Source organism: Lacerta agilis, chromosome 8 (genome assembly GCF_009819535.1).
Source record: "Lacerta agilis isolate rLacAgi1 chromosome 8, rLacAgi1.pri, whole genome shotgun sequence".
Taxonomy (NCBI): domain Eukaryota; kingdom Metazoa; phylum Chordata; class Lepidosauria; order Squamata; family Lacertidae; genus Lacerta; species Lacerta agilis.
This window is the reverse complement of record NC_046319.1, coordinates 24,121,007-24,139,609: the sequence shown is the minus strand read 5'-3', so window position 1 is coordinate 24,139,609 and position 18,603 is coordinate 24,121,007. Positions and strand designations below refer to the sequence as shown.

General features: G+C 44.4%; 1 non-coding gene across 1 annotated transcript; it reads left to right on the top strand.

Annotated features, from left to right (window-relative positions):
• Window positions 1-10,920: 10,920 nt before the first annotated feature.
• TRNAI-GAU lies at window positions 10,921-10,994 on the top strand. The gene has a single exon. It is a non-coding gene; the product is annotated as a tRNA-Ile (tRNA).
• The last annotated feature ends 7,609 nt before the right edge of the window (window positions 10,995-18,603 follow it).

Genomic DNA, 18,603 nt, shown 5'->3' with positions numbered 1-18,603 from the left:
TCTAGACTGCTCTCTGCCACAGCCTCTTTCTGCTCACTAAGCCCTGTTACCTCTTCAGCTTCTGACATCTCCTCCTCCCACTGCACGGACCTCACCTCCCACCCACCCCCCTCTTCCTCCTGGTAAATTGCAGTGGTGCTGGTAATGGGAAGTCAGGAAAGAGCCACTGTCCCACTCTCCCAACTGCTACTGTGTAGTGAGCCAGTGTGGTGCAGTTGTGTATTTGAAGTAAATTTGGAGGTTGGGGAAATGTTATTCTGGTGAAACATCTGAGGAACTGGGGGAAAGCCAATATAACATCCCCTCAAGGACGTATATCAAGATTGTCGCCAGATTTTGTCTTAAACTCAATTCAGATAGGATTATATTTCCTGGCGGGTGGGGGGTGGGAACCTTCTCCTCTAGTGAAAAATCTGTGGAATTTTGAGGGACATCAAGTGTCTCGTTAAGGCCAGCTGTAATTTCATCAATCCTTGGTTTTCAGATGCATGGATATAGTACATGTTGTTTTGTATAACTGGTGTTTGGACACTTGGAGGTCGGATGGGGAAACTTTCCAGAAGTTATTTGCTTTAGAATAAAAGAAAATATTCAGGGTGGAGAAAAGAGCAAGTGGCTTTTTGTGCTTTTCTGTGTTTTCATTTTGCATCTGAAGAGTGCCTCGATCCCCGCAGCTGTTACCCAAGACAATGAGGGACATGCAATGCCTTTGAAATTTCCACACAGACAATGGTTCATTACCTAAGAGGAGCTCATTTGCAGACAATGATTCATTACATTCTTCCAGTTTGCATCCTTCCTTTAGAGGAATAATTTCCTCCTGCTGAAATGCGCAACCTTAAAGTGAGTTGCAAATGAAGATTGGTTCCCTCGCAGTGAAGAGGCAAACATGTCTCTTTATAGCTCCATTACTTACCCATTTGATGATCTTGGGGGAACAGTGATGCATGATTCACGAAGTGGCTTCTCTTGAAGCCTGAATTATCTGGGTCCCACAGTCTTGATGGCATTAATGCCATCAAAGACTGTGGAGTCCAATGCGCTGCAGAGGATATAGGGAGGAAAGAGGTCATTGCAAAGATGAGGGAGAATGATGTTCAGTTCACATTTTAATGTGAACAGGCCTCATTTGCACTTCCTGAAACAATCGGTGAAACCAAGCACATTTATCCTTTGAAATTCGCACTCTGCTGAATTTTGTGGCGCAAGTCTCCAGCCAAAACAGGGCACAAAAAGTTGGTACAGGTGTGGGGAAGCTTTGCTCTCCAGATGCTGCTGAAGTACAACTTCCATCATCCCTGGACATTGGTGTGTGTGTGTGTGTGTGTGTGTGTGTGTGTGTGTGTGTGTGTGCGCACACACACACACACACACACACATGGAAAGGCAGCCAGCCACCAACCACAGGTAGTTTGAGACAATGGTTTCTGAGTCCAGCCCAGGTCTCCCATGCCACTGGGAGCTGACTATCCTTGCTTTCTACTTGTAAGTAGACCAAAACGACTATAGGATAGTCCAGTTTTGGAGTCACCAGGTTTTGGTTTATTTTGTATTCCGTTCGGACCGTCTGCCTGCTCCCCCCCTCCCACCTGCCTTAAACATTAGGGAGAACTTTCTGATGGTGACAGTGGAATGGACTACCTTGGAAGGTGGAAGACTCTCCTTCATTGGAGGTTTTTAAACAGAGGTTGGATGGCCATCTGTTTGGGATTCTTTATTGTGAATCCTGCATTGTGGGGGGTTGGTCTAGATGACCCTTTGGGGGGGTCCCTGTCAGCTACAATTCAAATGTTCACTGTGTGCTTTTTGATGCTTTCTTTATTTTTTATGACTCCTTTTGTTATGTTTGTAATTTTTTTACATGTGGTGAGCCACCTTGAGCATGGTTTTTACTTTGGAAAGGTGTTGTACAAATAAAATGATTGATTGATGAAAAGCCATGATATTCTCTGTGGTGGTGGGGCCAGTTGCCTGTGGCTGAGCGAGGGTCTTCACATCATCATCCTCATCATCACCATCAGGGGAATCAGCAAATCTAAAGTTTGGTCCTTCTACTTGTGTATATCCATCGTCACTTGATGACAACAACAACAAGTTGGTGTGGATGTGCCATCACAGATGCAACATCTCAGGTAAAATGTTGATGATCACCTCAAATCACTATGCAGTCAGTTCACATGTTCATCGGGTGTACACTTGAACCCAATGGTAGCACAGGCATGTGTGAACCGGGTTAAAGCATCACCCATATCTTACTCACAGTGAGTGTGCTGTGTTTGCTCCTATGTAGAGGCCAGGAAAGCTGGACCAGCCAGATTTCTCTGCAACATAAACAGTTCCTGGTGGGTTTCTGTGCTGCACTGTGACTCACTCCTTAAATGTTCAAGCAATTCTGACAGCATGTTTGCAGGGGAAACTTGAGCTTATTGGTAGTGAAAATACAATTGATTTGCTGTGGCTACACATTAAAGCCAAAAGTGCCATTATTGCTAGTGCTGTGCTGTATTTTCGTGAAGGTCGATGCTTGATTTCAAAGCTGCTGTTGATGGTGGCTGGGGCGTGGTACTGTACCATGAACAAAAAACAAAAACCCCACCTTCCAATTATTCTGCATATCTCTTTGATCTGTCATTGATCTGTCGCTTCCCTGTCATTTCATTTATTTATTACTCAAAAGAGCTTCTTTACCATGTGATCCCAGATAATCAGGGATCAAATAGCTCAGTGTTTTTCAACCTTTTTTGGGCAAGGGCACACTTGTTTTATGAAAAAAATCACGAGGCACACCACCATTAGAAAATGTTAAAAAAATTAACTCTGTGCCTATATTGACTATATATAAAGTAATTCTCTTGAATAGGAATCAAATAAACACAATTTTTCCCACGGCACACCAGGCAACATCTCGTGGCACACTAGTGTGCCGCGGAACAGTGGTTGAAAAACACTGAAATAGCTAACCATTTTTAAGACTTGTTATTATTAGAACTTTTAAAAGAAACAAAAATGTTAATCATTAATCTCTTCAACAGCAAGAAATGACAAAAAAAATATCATGTACAACTTTGGTACAATGGAGTCCAGTACAATAGAATTACATAAAATGTTAAGTTGGCTCTATACATCTAAAGGCAGCTTAAGCTGTGATTCCTGAATTGCTGGAGCTTGGACTAGATGACCTCTGGGAGTCCTTCCAACTCTACAGTTCTATTATTCTATTATCCTGTGTGCATGTAGAGAAATTGTACAAAATTTTCAAATTAGAAGAGAGAGAGAGAGAGAGAGAGAGAGAGAGAGAGAGAGAGAGAGAGAGAGAGAGAGAAGTGGGAGGGGGAAGCAATGGGATGTTCCTAGTTCAAAAAGACCAGGTCATTTGGAATTCCAAAATGCATGGATAAATTTGGGGATGGATAATTCTAAAAAGCATCCCTCATTGAGGCATATAACTGCTTTTCTAAACCAGGTTTAGATATAAAATATAACTTTGGATAAGGGTTTTGCTGCTGTTGGGGGAAAAATTTGTTTCTTCATGAGTGTGTAAACAAATAATTACAACAAAGACGAGCAGATCAACGCAAGGTGGGGGGAAATTACTATTGTGCAAATACCACAAACAACATTGCTTCAAAATGAGCTGCAATTACCCCCCCCCTCCCCCCAAAAGAGATGCACAAAGCTATATGTGTTTATACACAGAGATGCATTTAGCTGCAGTGGATTCGACTCAATCTTCTGTTATTTTCTCGGCTGATAAAACAAACAATGAAACATTCCAAATACCAGATGGATTTTCATGACCAAAGGAAAAACAAAACAAGATGTTAATTCTCTTTTAAGGAGAAAAAGAACAATATGTGTTTCTTACAGTCTCACAGAAAGCTCAATCGATTGCAGTTAAGTTGTAGAATAAATCCTTAGGGGTTTTGCTTTGTGAGATGAACACTTTTCCCTGCTATCAGCTCATCCATTCATTTATTTGGTGTAACTTTGTTTTTATTAAAAATAAAAAGTCTGTCCCATGCATGGCCAGTTACAATACAGTTCCTGAAAGCTTGTACACTTGTTGGGCCAGTGTTGTAATTTGTGTAGTGGAAGAGCCAGTGTGATGTAATGGTTCGAGTGTCAGACCATTATGACTTGGAAGACAAGGGTTCAAATCCCCACTCAGCTATGAAGCTTGCTGGGTGACCTTGGGCCAGTCACTGCCTCTCAGCCTAATCTAATTCACATGCAACAGAGAGGGAGAGAGGGAGAGAGGGAGAGAGTGCACTTGTTTAGTCCTGTTGGGGTGTTCAAGCACTACATTCAGGGGAGTGGCTGGGTGGGTCGGTAATGAGGAGTAAAAGGACTCTAGCTCCCCTCATCCCTGACCATTGGCATTGCTGACTGGGACTGACAGGAGCTAGTGGTAGCTGGTGTCCAGTCCATTAGGTGCAGTGAAAAAATGCATTGTAGGTGGTGGGAATAAATGACCCTTGGGATACCTTCCAACTCTACAATTCCAGGACTCCATGATCTTATGAAAATCATGAAATCAACACTAGGTGACACTAGAGCCAATGGCAGGCATGGCAGACAAATTCTAGTTTTGTCCCCATCTCTTCTAAGTTCTACAAGGGCAAAGCTGTGAGGAATCATAGCTAAAGAATCCCTGACAGATGGCCATCCCAACCTCTGCTGAAAAACCTCAAATGAAGGAGAGTCCACCACTTTCCAAGGTAGTCAATTCCATTGTTGAACAGCTCTTACCATTGGAAAGTTTTTCCTAATGTTTAGGCAGAATCTCACATTTTCTCCTTTGGTTTGGGTCCTCCCCTCTGAAGCAGCAGAAAACAAGCTTGCTCCATCATCCATGTTAACAGCCCTTTAGATATTTGAAGATGGCTACCATATTACCTCTCAGTCTTCTCTTATTCAGGCTAAACATACCCAGTCCCTCAACATGGAATATCTAATCCATATGTGGTCCACTGGCCAAGTTTTGGAACTGGGCCAAGGATATACTGAAGATCACAAAACATCCCAAGGTCATGTTGCTGGTATACAAGGACTATGGCTTCAGCTTTTTGCAGTAACTCCACATCCATCTCTCCATCTGCCAAGATGTGGCCTTGTTTGGAAACTCGAAAGCTTCAGGAAATGAAGATGTTGCATTAGCAGCCCTTCAGACAGAGGTTATTGATGGCAGAAATTATTCGTTTAGAAATTATGAGGTACACAAGCGCGGAGTACAATATAACATCAACACATACACCGCGAAAGAAGCTGAACTAAAAGACTACAAATCAGAGGCATTTCAGTTACAAATTAAAAAGAGCAGGGAGAGTGCCGTGATTAATGGGACTTCTGCAAGAAGTCTGGATATATTCCTAAAAGCCTTGTTCATCCAGAGTTCCTCATCCTGCCATCGGCTGATCTGAAGTATTCCTTGGCTGTCATGAATCAGTGCTGAAAAGTTTGATCAGCTTCCAAAAGGAAATGTATGGATTAAAGGGTGTTTAGGAGCATGATAAATATTAAAGTGGCTCTTTCTATTTCATGTTGAAGCTTTGGAAAAAAAAAGATGCTCATGTACGATCCATATTTTTAAACACCAAAGCTTTGTTCACACACATTTATGGGCTGTTTTTTTTGTTTGTTTTTTTGTAAAGTTGCTCCGTTACTTATATCAGGGATGGAGAATTTTTTGTTTTTTCAGCCCAAGGGTCACACCCCTTTGAGGGCAACCCTCCTGAGGACATATGCTATAGAATTATAGGAATTGTAGAGTTGGAAGGGACCCCAAGGAGCATCTAGTCTAACCCCATGCAATGCAGGAATATGCAGGAATATGCAGCTGTCCCATGCGGGGATCGAACCTGCAACCTTGGCATTATCAGCACCATGCTCTAACCTGCTGAGCTATCTAGTGGTAGGTATGGCCACAGGCCTGGGACTGAATAGAGTTGTAGTCCAAAATATCTGGGGGATAGCAGGATTGAGAAGTTTGCCTCATCCATCTCTCTAAGGGTTTCTGCACCAGATGGACCCTCTTCCCACTTCCTGGTCCAGCCACCATAACAATGGACATTTTGTGCTTTGCTATCATTGCCAGGTGTCAGATGAACATCCTTTACCAAAGGTGTCATGGACTTTGAAGACACTCAAACGCTGGATGAAAGGGAGAAATGTGCTAATAGGGAGACATGTTTGGCAAACCCTCACCTTGATCAACTCCCACCCGGAAACCTATTTCCCCACTGTGGAAGGACGTATGGATCCAGAATTGGCCTCCACAGTCACTTACAGACTCGCTGTTAGGACCATTTCCATGAAAGACAATCTTACTCGGCTACGAGTGATCCCCAAAGAAGAACACGACAGAAAGCTGGCCTCCACACTCAAGTGGATCACTGGTGTCTAGGTTCTGGTATCCCAAGGCTAACCCAGTACCTACATAAGCTGCAACCATGGCAACAGACAGATGGTGCAGCAGGCAGAGGCAGATTTAGGGGAGCGCGACCGGTTTGCCCACACTGGGTGCTGAGATGAGAGGGTGCCACAGGGGGTGCTGCAACAATGCTGAGCAATGGAAGACAAGAGGCAGGGGGCACCAATTTTTTGTGTCACGCAGGGCATTGCTGAAATTTTTAAGCCCAAAGTCCACTGCTGCAGCAGGACTGCCTGGGGGCAGTGAGAGGGTAAGCTTACCTGCAGCAGAATAGGAGAGGTAACATTGAACTCAACTCCAGAAGTACATGAATGCTGTGCTTCATCTGGGGCAGGAGTGGGGAACCTTTTTCAGCCTGGGGGTCAGATTCCTTTCTTGACAAACATCTGTGGGAACACATGCCAGGATGCAATAATGGCCACCAATATGGATGACTTTCAATGAGGATTGGGCAAATTCATAGAGAAGGAGGCTATCAATGGCTACTAATTGGGATGGCTACACTCTGCCTCCATGGTCAGAGGCAGTAAATGCTCCTGAATTTCAGTAGCTAGAAGCCACATGAGGGTAGAGTCCTCTTGAGGTCAGGTCCTGCTTGCTGGTTTCCTCTTGGGGCATCTAGTTGGCCACTGGGAGAACAGGATGCTGGACTAGATGGGCCATTGACCTGATAACTCGGAGAAGATAACTATATTCTTATGTGAGTAGGGCAAGATGCGAAACTGACCGAAGAAACAAGTGTAAATGTTACACTGGTATGTTATCTTGTTTGGATTTAAAATGAGAGATTTTGACAACAACAACTAGAAGAACTTGCACCCCACCCATGAGAAGCTCAGTGCAATTTTCTCCTTCCCTTCTCATTGATAGACGAGAAATGTTTTATTAACATTAACACAGTACTAAAGGGGACACGTTGACACATTTAGACTCCACAGGGTGTTTTCAGTCCCTACAGACGCACCCTCCTTCTTGTCCTAATGGTGAGCTGTTTCTACAACATAGCCCAGACCTCCGGAAAATCTGCTCCCTCCTTTGCTTTCAGTGCTCAATGCCACATGCTTAATATGCGGTCAGCGTACTTCACACCGCAAGCATGACTGACCCATTTAAGCAAGTGTCACATTCAAACGCAGCACAGTCTTAAAAAGAGGGAGTGAGATCAAGCGTTGTGTGTTTCCTGCCTGGGCAAGGGGAACGCCTCCAGCAGCATCCCAAAACGGATGAGATGTTATTCTTTGCAATGTGTCTAATTTGAGTAGTCTTGATCAAGAGAAGATGTGCCCTTGCAACTCATTCCGCAAAGGCAGCAGCTTCCCGAAAATTGCCCCGCTTGCTGGCTGCTAAGGCGATGGTTTGCAAAGACAACGGAGCAAAAAATGAGCTTTTAAAAAAAACACAACAACTATATAACAGAAGGTTGGAATGATAAGTAAACACAAGCACCTTCTGGAAGGATAATGTTTGGGTCAAATCCTGCCAGTGGGGCACACAAAGAAGTATCCGGGTTGCAGCTGATGGGGTGGTAAAGCCATTGTGCACATGGCTTCAAAAGATGGTAAGAAGAGCCTGCTGGATCAGACCAATGGCCCATCTAGTCTGGCATCCTGTTCTCACAGTGGCCAAACCCACAAGCAGGACTGGAGCACGACAGCACTCTCCCCTCCTGTGGTTTCCAGCAACTGGTATTCAGAAGCATTGCTGCCTCTAACCAGGGAAGCAGAGCAGAGCTATAGTGACTAGCAGCCATTGATAGCCTCCTCCTCCTCCATGAATGTGTCCAGTCCTCTTTTAAAGCCAACCAATTTGGTGGCCCTTCACTGCCTCCTGTGACAGTGAGTTCCATGGTTCAACGATACCCTGCACGAAGAAGGCCTTTCTTTTAACCATCCGGAGTCTCCCAATATCAAGCTTCATTAGATGTCCATGAGCTTCATTGTTATGAAAGAGGGATGAAAACTTTTTTTTAACTGTCCATTTTCTGCATGCCGTACATCATTCCGTAAACTTCTATCATATCTTCTCTTACTCATCCTTCATCTAAATTAAAAAGTCTCAGATACTTCAACCAGTGTGGTGTAGTGGTTAAGGGGATAGACTCGTAATCTGGGGAACCGGGTTTGTGTCTCCTCTCCTCCACATGCAGCTGCTGGGTGACCCTGGGCTAGTCACACTTCTTTGAAGTCTCTCAGCCCCACTCACCTCACAGAGTGTTTGTTGTGGGGGAGGAAGGGAAAGGAGAATGTTAGCCGCTTTGGGACTCCTTTGGGTAGTGATAAAGCAGGATATCAAATCCAAACTCCTCCTCCTCCTCCTCCTCCTCCTCCTCCTCCTCCTCCTCCTCTTCTTCTTCTTCTTCTTCTTCTTCTTCTTCTTCTTCATAGCAGAATTGCTCCACCCCTTTGACCATTTTAGTTGCCCTTTCTTCAAGCTTTTCCAACTCTACAATATCTTTTTTGAGGTGAAAGAGGTGACCAGAAGTGTACACTGTGTTCCATATGCAGTCACACCATAAATTTGCATAATGGCATTATGATATTGGCAGTTTTATTTTCAATTCATTTTCTAATGATTCCTAACATGGAATTTGCCTTTTTCACAACCAATGCACACGGGGTCAATACCTTAATTGAGCTACCTGCAATGATACCATGATCTTGTTTGTTGTTAGTCGCTTCCAGTTAAGATCGCAAGAGTGTACATTAAGAAAAAATGCCTCTGCAAATGTCTCATGTCATGAATGTATGCTTCCCCCACACAGGCACAGAGTACAATTCAAGGTTTTATTTATTTAAAAGCACTTTAAAACCACTTCATATGTTAAAAAAATCTCTAAGCAGTGCCTAGAACAAAATTGCTATTTTGAAAAAAATTTATCTCAAGTATATCTGTACCTCTTTACATCAGCAAAGTTTGCAAAGTGGTTTGCGGAGACAATTGAGAAAAATAAAATGCAATGAAACATTAAAACACACACTCACACACAATAGGATGCTGCTCATTCAATATCCACACAAATTCCATAACGTACAACTTTCCACAAGTACAATGTAAGAACAATAAAACAGTAGCAGGGGGGGGGGGGAAACAGAGAGACAACTTAAAAATAGGAATGTCAGTCTTCTGGGCCCGATCCCAAACAGGGCTCTAATCTTATGGGTCAGGGAAAGATACATATTTGCAAGACATATCTTTGAGATGTGATCTAAACTGGTATCAGTGATGACCATTGTTTAGCAGTGTATAACTGCTGAGCTCTCCTGGGACCTCTTCCTCTACACCTCCTCTTTTCTGCTGGTATTATGTCATAGTGGTTAGATTGTCAGACTAAAACTGAGATCAGGGTTCAGATCCCCACGTGCCCATGAAGCTCACTTGGCTGTGGTTTTGGGCCAATCACTACCGCACTGGGTTGTTGTGGGGATTGAAGGAGGAGTGAACCACTTATGCACGCACCACCTTGAGCTCATTGGAGAAAAAGTGCAGCATATAAATACATAAATAAAACTCTCAGGCTCTGGGATGTCTCCTTGTACCTTCTCCGTATTCCATAGCCTTGCAGGAACTTGCGGATCCAGCCTTTGAGGATTGCAGACAGCTTTCTCAGGGAGCACTCCCATGGCTAGGGAAGGTTCTGACAGCCTACAGGTGACTGGTCCGCTGAAACAACATCTTCCAAGGATCCAGCAGGATGGACTGGGAGCTGTCCATGGTCCTGATTCACCTTGCTGGAAGAGACTCTGATCATTGTTACCACTTCCTCCAGGAAACACTAAGCTCCATCGGAACAGGACACAGTGTACTTTATTCCCAGCTGACTTCTAGAATCCCCCCACCAGCTCCTGCTGTCTTTTGCTAAGCCTTAGCTGTTCCCGTCATTATCTCCTATCTCATTTAATGCACCAAATGTCTGCATGTCTCTCATAGCAAAAACTCCCAGCAGCTTTTGCACCTCTAGGGCCGAGGGACGGGCAGGAAGGTTGCTGAGACTCAATTATTCTCACCTTGGCAGTCGGCATAAATGTCTTGCTTCTAAAATATTTATGCTGCCATGCGATGGAGGCTTGTTGTAAATGGATTACAGGACTTGGGCCCGCTTTATCGAGTCAATAACCAAATGGAATAAGTTTTCTTATCTGTGTGGCTATGGGTTTTTTTCTCCCCCTTTCCTCGCTGTCCCCTTATCGTGCAGAGATTAGAGATTGCAAATGGCCATCAGGGGCCTGAATTCAAATTTTCTTCAAACGGCCACCAAGCTTTGTCACTTATGCAGATAGCATCTGGTTGGTTTTCAACTGCAGTTTGACAATATTAAAACAAGAACAGAGAAAGGGACCCCATTTGGAGTGGGGCATGATATCTCCCCACCTAGCGTGACTAGAAATGGGATTTCTCTTTTCCCCTAATCTGGGTACAGTACCATCCGCTTCCCTCCCCCCCCCCACCTGCAAACTCACTGCCTACTGAGGAGGAGAAGCTTCTATGACAGAGCCTGGATAGCTCAGTTGGTTAGAGCATGGTGCTGATAACACCAAGGTTGCAGGTTCGATCCCCGTATGGGACAGCTGAATAGTACTACATTGCATGGGGTTGAAGGACCAGATGATCGTCAGGGTACCTTCCAACTCTAGAATTCTATGATTCTGCATCACAGTTGGTTGGCATTTGGTAAAGGACTGTAGCTCTATAGTAGAGCACATGATTTGCATGGGGAAAGTTCCAAGTTCAATCCCTGGCATCTATAGCTTAAAAAATGAGGTAGCTGGAGAACCACTTCCAGATTGTAGCTGAAAATCACAAGTGAATGGCCCACAGTCTGGACACATGTAGCCATCATGCGTCTTGCCTGTGGCTCCCAATTGCCTATCCTGCTGCTGATTTTTACCAGACTGGAATAAGAATATCATTAAGCATCTTGCCCCCCCCCAAAAAAAATAGAGGGGCCACATGTATCTCCCTAGGGATGGCATTTCAGTGATGTAGAACCAGAACAGAGAAATCACCTCCCCCTAGAACTCACCAAAATGACAGTTTTCAGCAGGCAGGGGTGGGTTTAGGGATATGTGAGCAGTGAATGTGCACTGGGCACTGGGTCAAGGGGGCGCTGTCTCAAAGCCTGGTAAGCAAGGCTCTGGGCTTTGGAAGGAGGTGTGAGCTTCTGACGGGGTCCTGGAGCCTTCCTGCCTCCTTCCATGCACCCTCCAAATCCTTTGCAGCATGGACTTCACTAGTCACCCTGTTTTTTGGGGGGAGGACTGAGTAGGAATATGGGGGCATGCCCAAACTGGCCTATTTTTCACCTACAACATACTGTTGGGTGTTATCTGTATGACTGGTGCAGTGTTCTTTAATTTGGTCCAATTGGAATTTCACCCAGGCAGGTGAGTGTACTTCAAAAATGCTTACATCAATACCTGAGGCATTTATTGAGTTTAGGGCACTCTTTAGTCACCTTCCATGGGGCTATGCCTTGGAGGTCCCGGGGGTGCCCTTTATGCCTGGTCATCGCACTGGGGTGGACACTGGCCAGCAGGGGCACAGTGTGCCTGTCAGGTTCATACACTCAAGGGAAACACAGCAGAGAGGGAAGATTCTCTTGAAACAGCCCTGTGTGGCCACAGTATGCCACTGTAAGAAGTTCCAGGTGATGGGGGTTAGAATCCCCCCATTTATTTATTTTTACAACTCACCTGCCCAGACATATTTGCTCTGGCTTAATTAGGTTGGTTTTGCAGATCTTCTAATTGTTAAACATAATCAATCTAACCTGCTCACCCACAATAATGTTTGTAACAAATCTTTCTGGTGTTCTGCCAGTGCTCTTGTGTGTTTGTGGGTTACTTCCCTGATCTTTGCAGCCTTGGTATCTTTGTACAGATGTTTGTTTGTTTTTCAATGTCTGTCATTATTGTATTGTTTTGCCATTTTAATGTTTTGTGCTGATGAACACGTTTTAGAATATTAAGTGGTCTGGAAGTGCTTTTAAAACAAACAAACAAATAAATAAATAAACTAGTCCAAACATAGGTAACCAATGAGGTAACCTCAACATACAAGCCACTCACTCAACCTACTACTTCCTTGTGTAGAGAGCAAGAGAATCTCTTTCTTTCAAGACGGAGTGCCAGTTCTCAAAGAACTTGTCCTCAATCATCGTCATCCTCCACCCACAAAGTCCATTGGTATTCTAGATCATCACTCATTTCTCTCAGATACGGAGCACCTGCTGTGTTGACAATCACTTTGCTTTTCCTTCCGTGCTTTTGATCCAAACAAACACTGGGCTGAGAAAATGCATATGTATGCATGGACACCTTGGATGAAGGGAGAAGAGCAGTGATGGAAGCCAACCAGAATGAAGGGAGATTTGGGTTGGGCTGCCATCGCATCTTTGGGTGGGTGGAACTCACGATGCTTGGTTGCTTGATTGAAAAGTGCACCATTGCGCATATTTGCAGAATCTTGTCTGGCAAGGCTGATTTATTCAGCAATACAGCAGCCAGCAAAAAACAAAAACATAGGCCCACCTGCTCCCAAGCAAAAGCAAATGAGAGTGAAGGGCAGCTGATAGCATGAAAGGCGTATGAATTAGGATAATGTTTTCAGAGATGACTCCACATTTGCATCTGGGCCTGTGTTTTTGTTTCTTCTAGCCAAGGGGAAGCCGTGGGAACAGTTGTTATTATTTATTATTGTTTATTTATTACATTTATATATGACTTTTTCCTCCAGTGATCTCAGTGTTGTGTACATGGTTCTCTTCTTCCCTATTTTTATCCTCACAACAACCTCGTGAGGCTGAGAGATGGTGACTGGCCCAAAGTCACCCAATGAGCTTCATGACTGTGTGTGTGTGGGGGGGGGGGGTGTTGAACCCTGGTCTCCCAGGTCATAGTGCAACACACTAACCAATACACCACATTGGCTCTCTCTTTAAGAGACATCACCTTGCCGACAAAGGTCCATATAGTTAAAGCTATGGTTTTCCCAATACTGATGTATGGAAGTGAGAGCTGGACCATGAAGAAGGCTGATCACCGAAGAATTGATGCTTTTGAATTATGGTGCTGGAGGAGACTCTTGAGAGTCCCATGGACTGCAAGAAGATCAAACCTATCCATTCTTAAGGAGATCAGAGTGCTCACTGGAAGGACAGATCCTGAAGCTGAGGCTCCAATACTTTGGCCACCTCATGAGAAGAGAAGACTTCCTGGAAAATACCCTGATGTTGAGAAAGATTGATGGCACAAGGAGAAGGGGACGACAGAGGATGAGATGGTTGGACAGTGTTCTCGAAGCTACCGACATGAGTTTGACCAAACTGTGGGAGGCAGAGGAAGACAGGAATGTCTGGCGTGCTCTGATCCATGGGGTCACAAAGAGTCGGACACGACTAAATGACACAACAACAAAAACAACAACAAAAACAACAACAACATTAGGAATGTAAGTGCTATTGCAATGGTCCCATTAGTTTTGACTCAAGTTGCCCCAAATATGCAACTTTCTGGAGCAAACCAATAGTTTTTGCTGGAGCAGCCATTCAGTGTGACATTTGACTTAGGCAGTGTGTTACCATGACTTACAGAAGGGATGGGACACTAGTGCAATTGGATTACAACTCCCATCCACTCTGACAACCAGTCATGCCAGCTGGGGTTGTCACAGGCTCCCCATCCCCGGGTTCATGGGGTGGTTGCAAATGCATGAACATGCACAGTTCATATTGCAATATACAGGAACCTTGCTTTGAAGAGCTGTATGCTGTGGTTACCCTATCCATTATGCCAGCTGGGCTGTCCAGAAATCTCTCTCTCAGTAGTGATGCATAGGGACCCCCTCTGGACAGTATTCTTAACCTTCATAGTTTCAATAATGAATAAAAAGGCTTCCATACTCCCTCCATTATTATTTATACCCCTTGGATAGGCCAAATTATTGATGGCATTACTTTTTTAGAGTTCTTCGATCCTCACTGGCAGCAGCTCTGAGCTTGCGTAAGCTGACAGAAAGGATTGTTGTAGGTCAGCAGTACATACTGACCTTTTCCTTATCTTAAATTAATGAAAGGATCAGTGTGTAAGACTCACCTAGAAGATCCTTAACTCCCTACTCTAAGATAAATTATAGCCCTCGTTCCTAGACAACTGAAGCATAGTCCTGCTGAAAGTGATGCCTGCTCAGAACTAAGATGGAAGAAAAGCCAGAGCTCAGGGGTGAATCAAAGAGTGAGATTCAGGTGGGCAGAGAATTCAGTCCTGCAGTGGTCTTCTCCCCCTGTGCATACCCTGCAGAAAATGCACAGTGGCTGCCTGCCCCCTTTCCCCACCTGCCACCCCACCTCTTGCAAGATCACTTGGAGTGACGACCCAGCCCAACCCAGGGTGATCCGGGACTATCATCACCTGACTCAGCTGAAGTTCAGATCACTCCAAATCAGCCTGATTCTGTTTGGGCTTCAGCCAAATCTAGTACGGAGCCCTAATTAAAGTGATGGGGACTACTTAATGCAAAAACAGGCTTCTAAGCAGTACACAAGTATGCATACCAATTACGCACTCATTGAAATAAAAACCTTTTCATTCTTGTTAAAATACACAACTAAAATGCATAACAAAACCACCCCATTAAAACATTAAGATATAAGCACCCGTGATTGAAACAAACCCATTAAAACAACACAATAATTAAAACGGGAGATTCAGGTCTGTCCCCAGGCACTCTTCTCAGTCAGGTGACAGGGCTCATTTCTAAAATCATAGAATTGGAGAACAGGAAGAGACCCTGAGGGACATCTAGTTCAACCCCCTGCAATGCAGGAATCTCTGTTAAGGGAAGTTTTTAATGACTGATGTTCGAATGTATTTTTAATATTTTGTTGGAAGCTGCCCAGAGTGGCTGGGGGAACCCAGCCAGATGGGCAGGGTATAAATAATAAGTTGTTGTTGTTGTTGTTGTTGTTGTTGTTGTTGTTGTTATCTCAACACACCGTCCCTCATCCAATTTGAAACTATACCGGACCCTTGTTAAGCTTTGCAAATGTGCTAGAAGTTTTATTGCTGCACCACTAAGAGTTAGGCTTCCATTCTAAGACAAAAGGTCACAAACACTAGTTCCAGTTTGGGAGCTAGAAAACAAAGTGAGGTCAAGCAAAAAGGTTCTAGCAGATCTAAGTCGATACAAGCAGGGCACACAAGCAAGAACACCAGGACTCTGGATAGCTCTGAAGAAGAAGAAGAAGAAGAAGAAGAAGAAGAAGAAGAAGAAGAAGAAGAAGAAGAAGAAGAAGAAGAGTTTGGATTTGATATCCTGCTTTTCACTACCCGAAGGAGTCTCCAAGCGGCCAACATTCTCCTTTCCCTTTTCTTTCTCCTTCCCCCACAACAAACACTCCGTGAGGTGAGTGGGGCTGAGAGACTTCAAAGAGGTTTGACTAGCCCAAGGTCACCCAGCAGCTGCATGTGGAGGAGCGGAGACGCGAACCCGGTTCACCAGATAACGAGTCTACCGCTCTTAACCACTACACCACACTGGCTAGTCACCTAGGTTGCCACTCTACCAAGGCAAACCTGAATGTTCATCATAAGAACTTCAGAAGAGTTCTGCTGGATCAGGTCAATGGCCCATCTAGCCTAGCATCCTATTTTCACAACAGACAAACAGATGCCTGTGGGAAGCACTCTCCCTTCTTGTGGTTTTCTTGTGGTATAGTTGCTACAGTAGTGTTTCCCAAACTTGGGTCTCCAGCTGTTGTTGGATTACAACTCCCATCACCCCTAACTAACTAGCAGGATCAGTGATCAGGGATGATGGGAACTACTGTTCAAAAACAGCTGGAGATCCAAGTTTGGGGAACACTGGGCTAGAGCATGGTGCTGATAACACCAAGGTTGTGGGTTTGATCCACGTACAGGTTCATATTCCTGCATTGCAAGGGGGTTGAACTAGATGCTCCTTCCAACTCCACAAGTCTATGATTCTGTGACTGCTAAGTTTCACTCCTCCTCCTCCTCCTCCTCCACCCCATTGGCCTATAGTTTTTCTTCACGAATCACCTTGCACTCAGCCCACTTTTCCTGCAATGTCTGCCAAACTTTGGAGAAGAGCAGGCAAAGGCAATGCTAAATATAGCGTGTGCCACATGACAACATATTGAGCTCAGAGGTCACCAAAGATCCCCCTGAAAATTAAAAGGAGGATGAGATGGCTGGAGCACGGACAGCAGTGCTTTGCTGCTAATGGCATATGTTGTGCGTTGCGTGTGCACTGCAAACTGTCCAAGGAATTGGTTCTCTTTCCTAACTACGTCCGTGTCTCCCTGAACAGCAATTAAATGTTTCCGCAGAGCATCTATTTAATGCTCCCGAAAAGCACTTCATTTGCATTAAAAAAGATGACTTTGTGAGCAATTACCAAGGATGGTCAGCTGTTGGTGGTTGTTCATGTGCCCAGGGACGGATGGCTTGGAGCACACAATCAGCAGACGTGGTATTCAAGATATTCTCTCTTTTTTTATCACCAGCTTTCCTTCTGATCTCTACATTGGCTTGATCCACTTCTAATTGGATTGGGTCTGAAAGACATCAAAAGTCACATCTCTTTCTTCTGTGTACCCTTTGCAGTAACCCACCGCTGTTTGATAACTTTTTAAGCAGTCATGGCTCTTCCCAAACAATTCAGGGGGACGGGGGGGGGGTATAATTTCTTAAGGGTACTGGGAGATGTTAGGAGGTTCCTACGTCCCTCCCAGAATAACAATTGCTAGAGTTCCCTACAAAGAGGAATTGATTGAAAAGCCATTCTGGGAATTGTTGCTCTCGGGTTGGATATTATCCCCTGTAATATTAATCAGTTCCTGGGGTGCATCAGACCGAAACCCTCATATTGGGGATGCATTGTCCTTCCAGTTCTTGATCACAATCTCCCCTCGCCAGATGGGCTCCACTCACTCACAGCCGCACTTCCTTCTTTTTCAATAGCCCTCCATCTCTTCTCTTCCTGTGTTCCTGCATCACATAGGGTTGGACTGAATGACCCTTTGGGTCACTTCCAGCTCTGCAATTCTATTATTCTTCACTCTGGTCCAACTGTCATTCTCTCAGCTGCCCTTTCCGAATATCCCAGCCCCCTTAGCAACAGTTGCCAAGACGACCCAGAACTGTCTCATGCAAAGAACTACCTGTATCTCCCGATATTCCCTGTTCCCTTCAGGCAACCAGGCTTATGAGATACATTAAATCCGAAACAGAAACACTAAACAAACACCTCATCACAAATTCATATGGCTAAACATACATCATCTGCCACACTAGATTCCACACAAGCATATACACAACACAGGTTCCTCTCTATCCTCCATCCCGGGGGGAAAACCATGATCAGAGTTCAAGGACATAGTCCAGCCAGGCAAAACCCCACAAAGAGGGTGCTAATTAGGACTGATGGGGATGTGGCAGAGAAGAGGGGGAAGTTCTGCACCCTAAAATCCACCCCTGATCAACACAGGAACAAGTATTGGACTATTCATACAGAAATGCGACAGAGGACACATTCCCATCATACATATATTTTAAAGCACTATGATGATGGTGCTTTAAACTGTCATAGTTTTCCCCCAAAGAATTCTGGGAATTGTAGTTTATTAAGGTGCCGAGAGTTGTTAGGAGACGCTTATTCCCCTGACAGAACTACAATTACCAAAGTGTTCCCTTTGAAGAGGAGTTCATTATTATTCCATGCTGAGAATTGTAGCCCTGGAAAGGGAATAGTGACTTTCTAACAACTCTCAGAATCCTTAAAAAACTATGGTTCCCATAATTGGGGGGGGGGGCTGACTCTTTAAAGTGATATCATGGCACTTTAAATGCATGGCACTTTAAATGCATGGCCATAGCAGCCAATAGACAGACAGACAGACAGACAGACAGACAGACATCCCTTACTGTCTTCCTTTAGTGAAGATGCTCTGTCCCTGATTCCCCTCATTTAGAGGACTTGTGGTTTTCATTTTAGCATCCAGGGAATGAGAGATCTGATCCCTCATGCAAGGAGAGGAACCATTTCCCCTGTTATTGAATTACAAGGTCCTGGCCAGACACTGAAACTGTTGCTTTCCGTAGAAGCAATTTATGAGCAAAAGAATCCACACGCCGCTGACTTTAATAGCCCTTTGT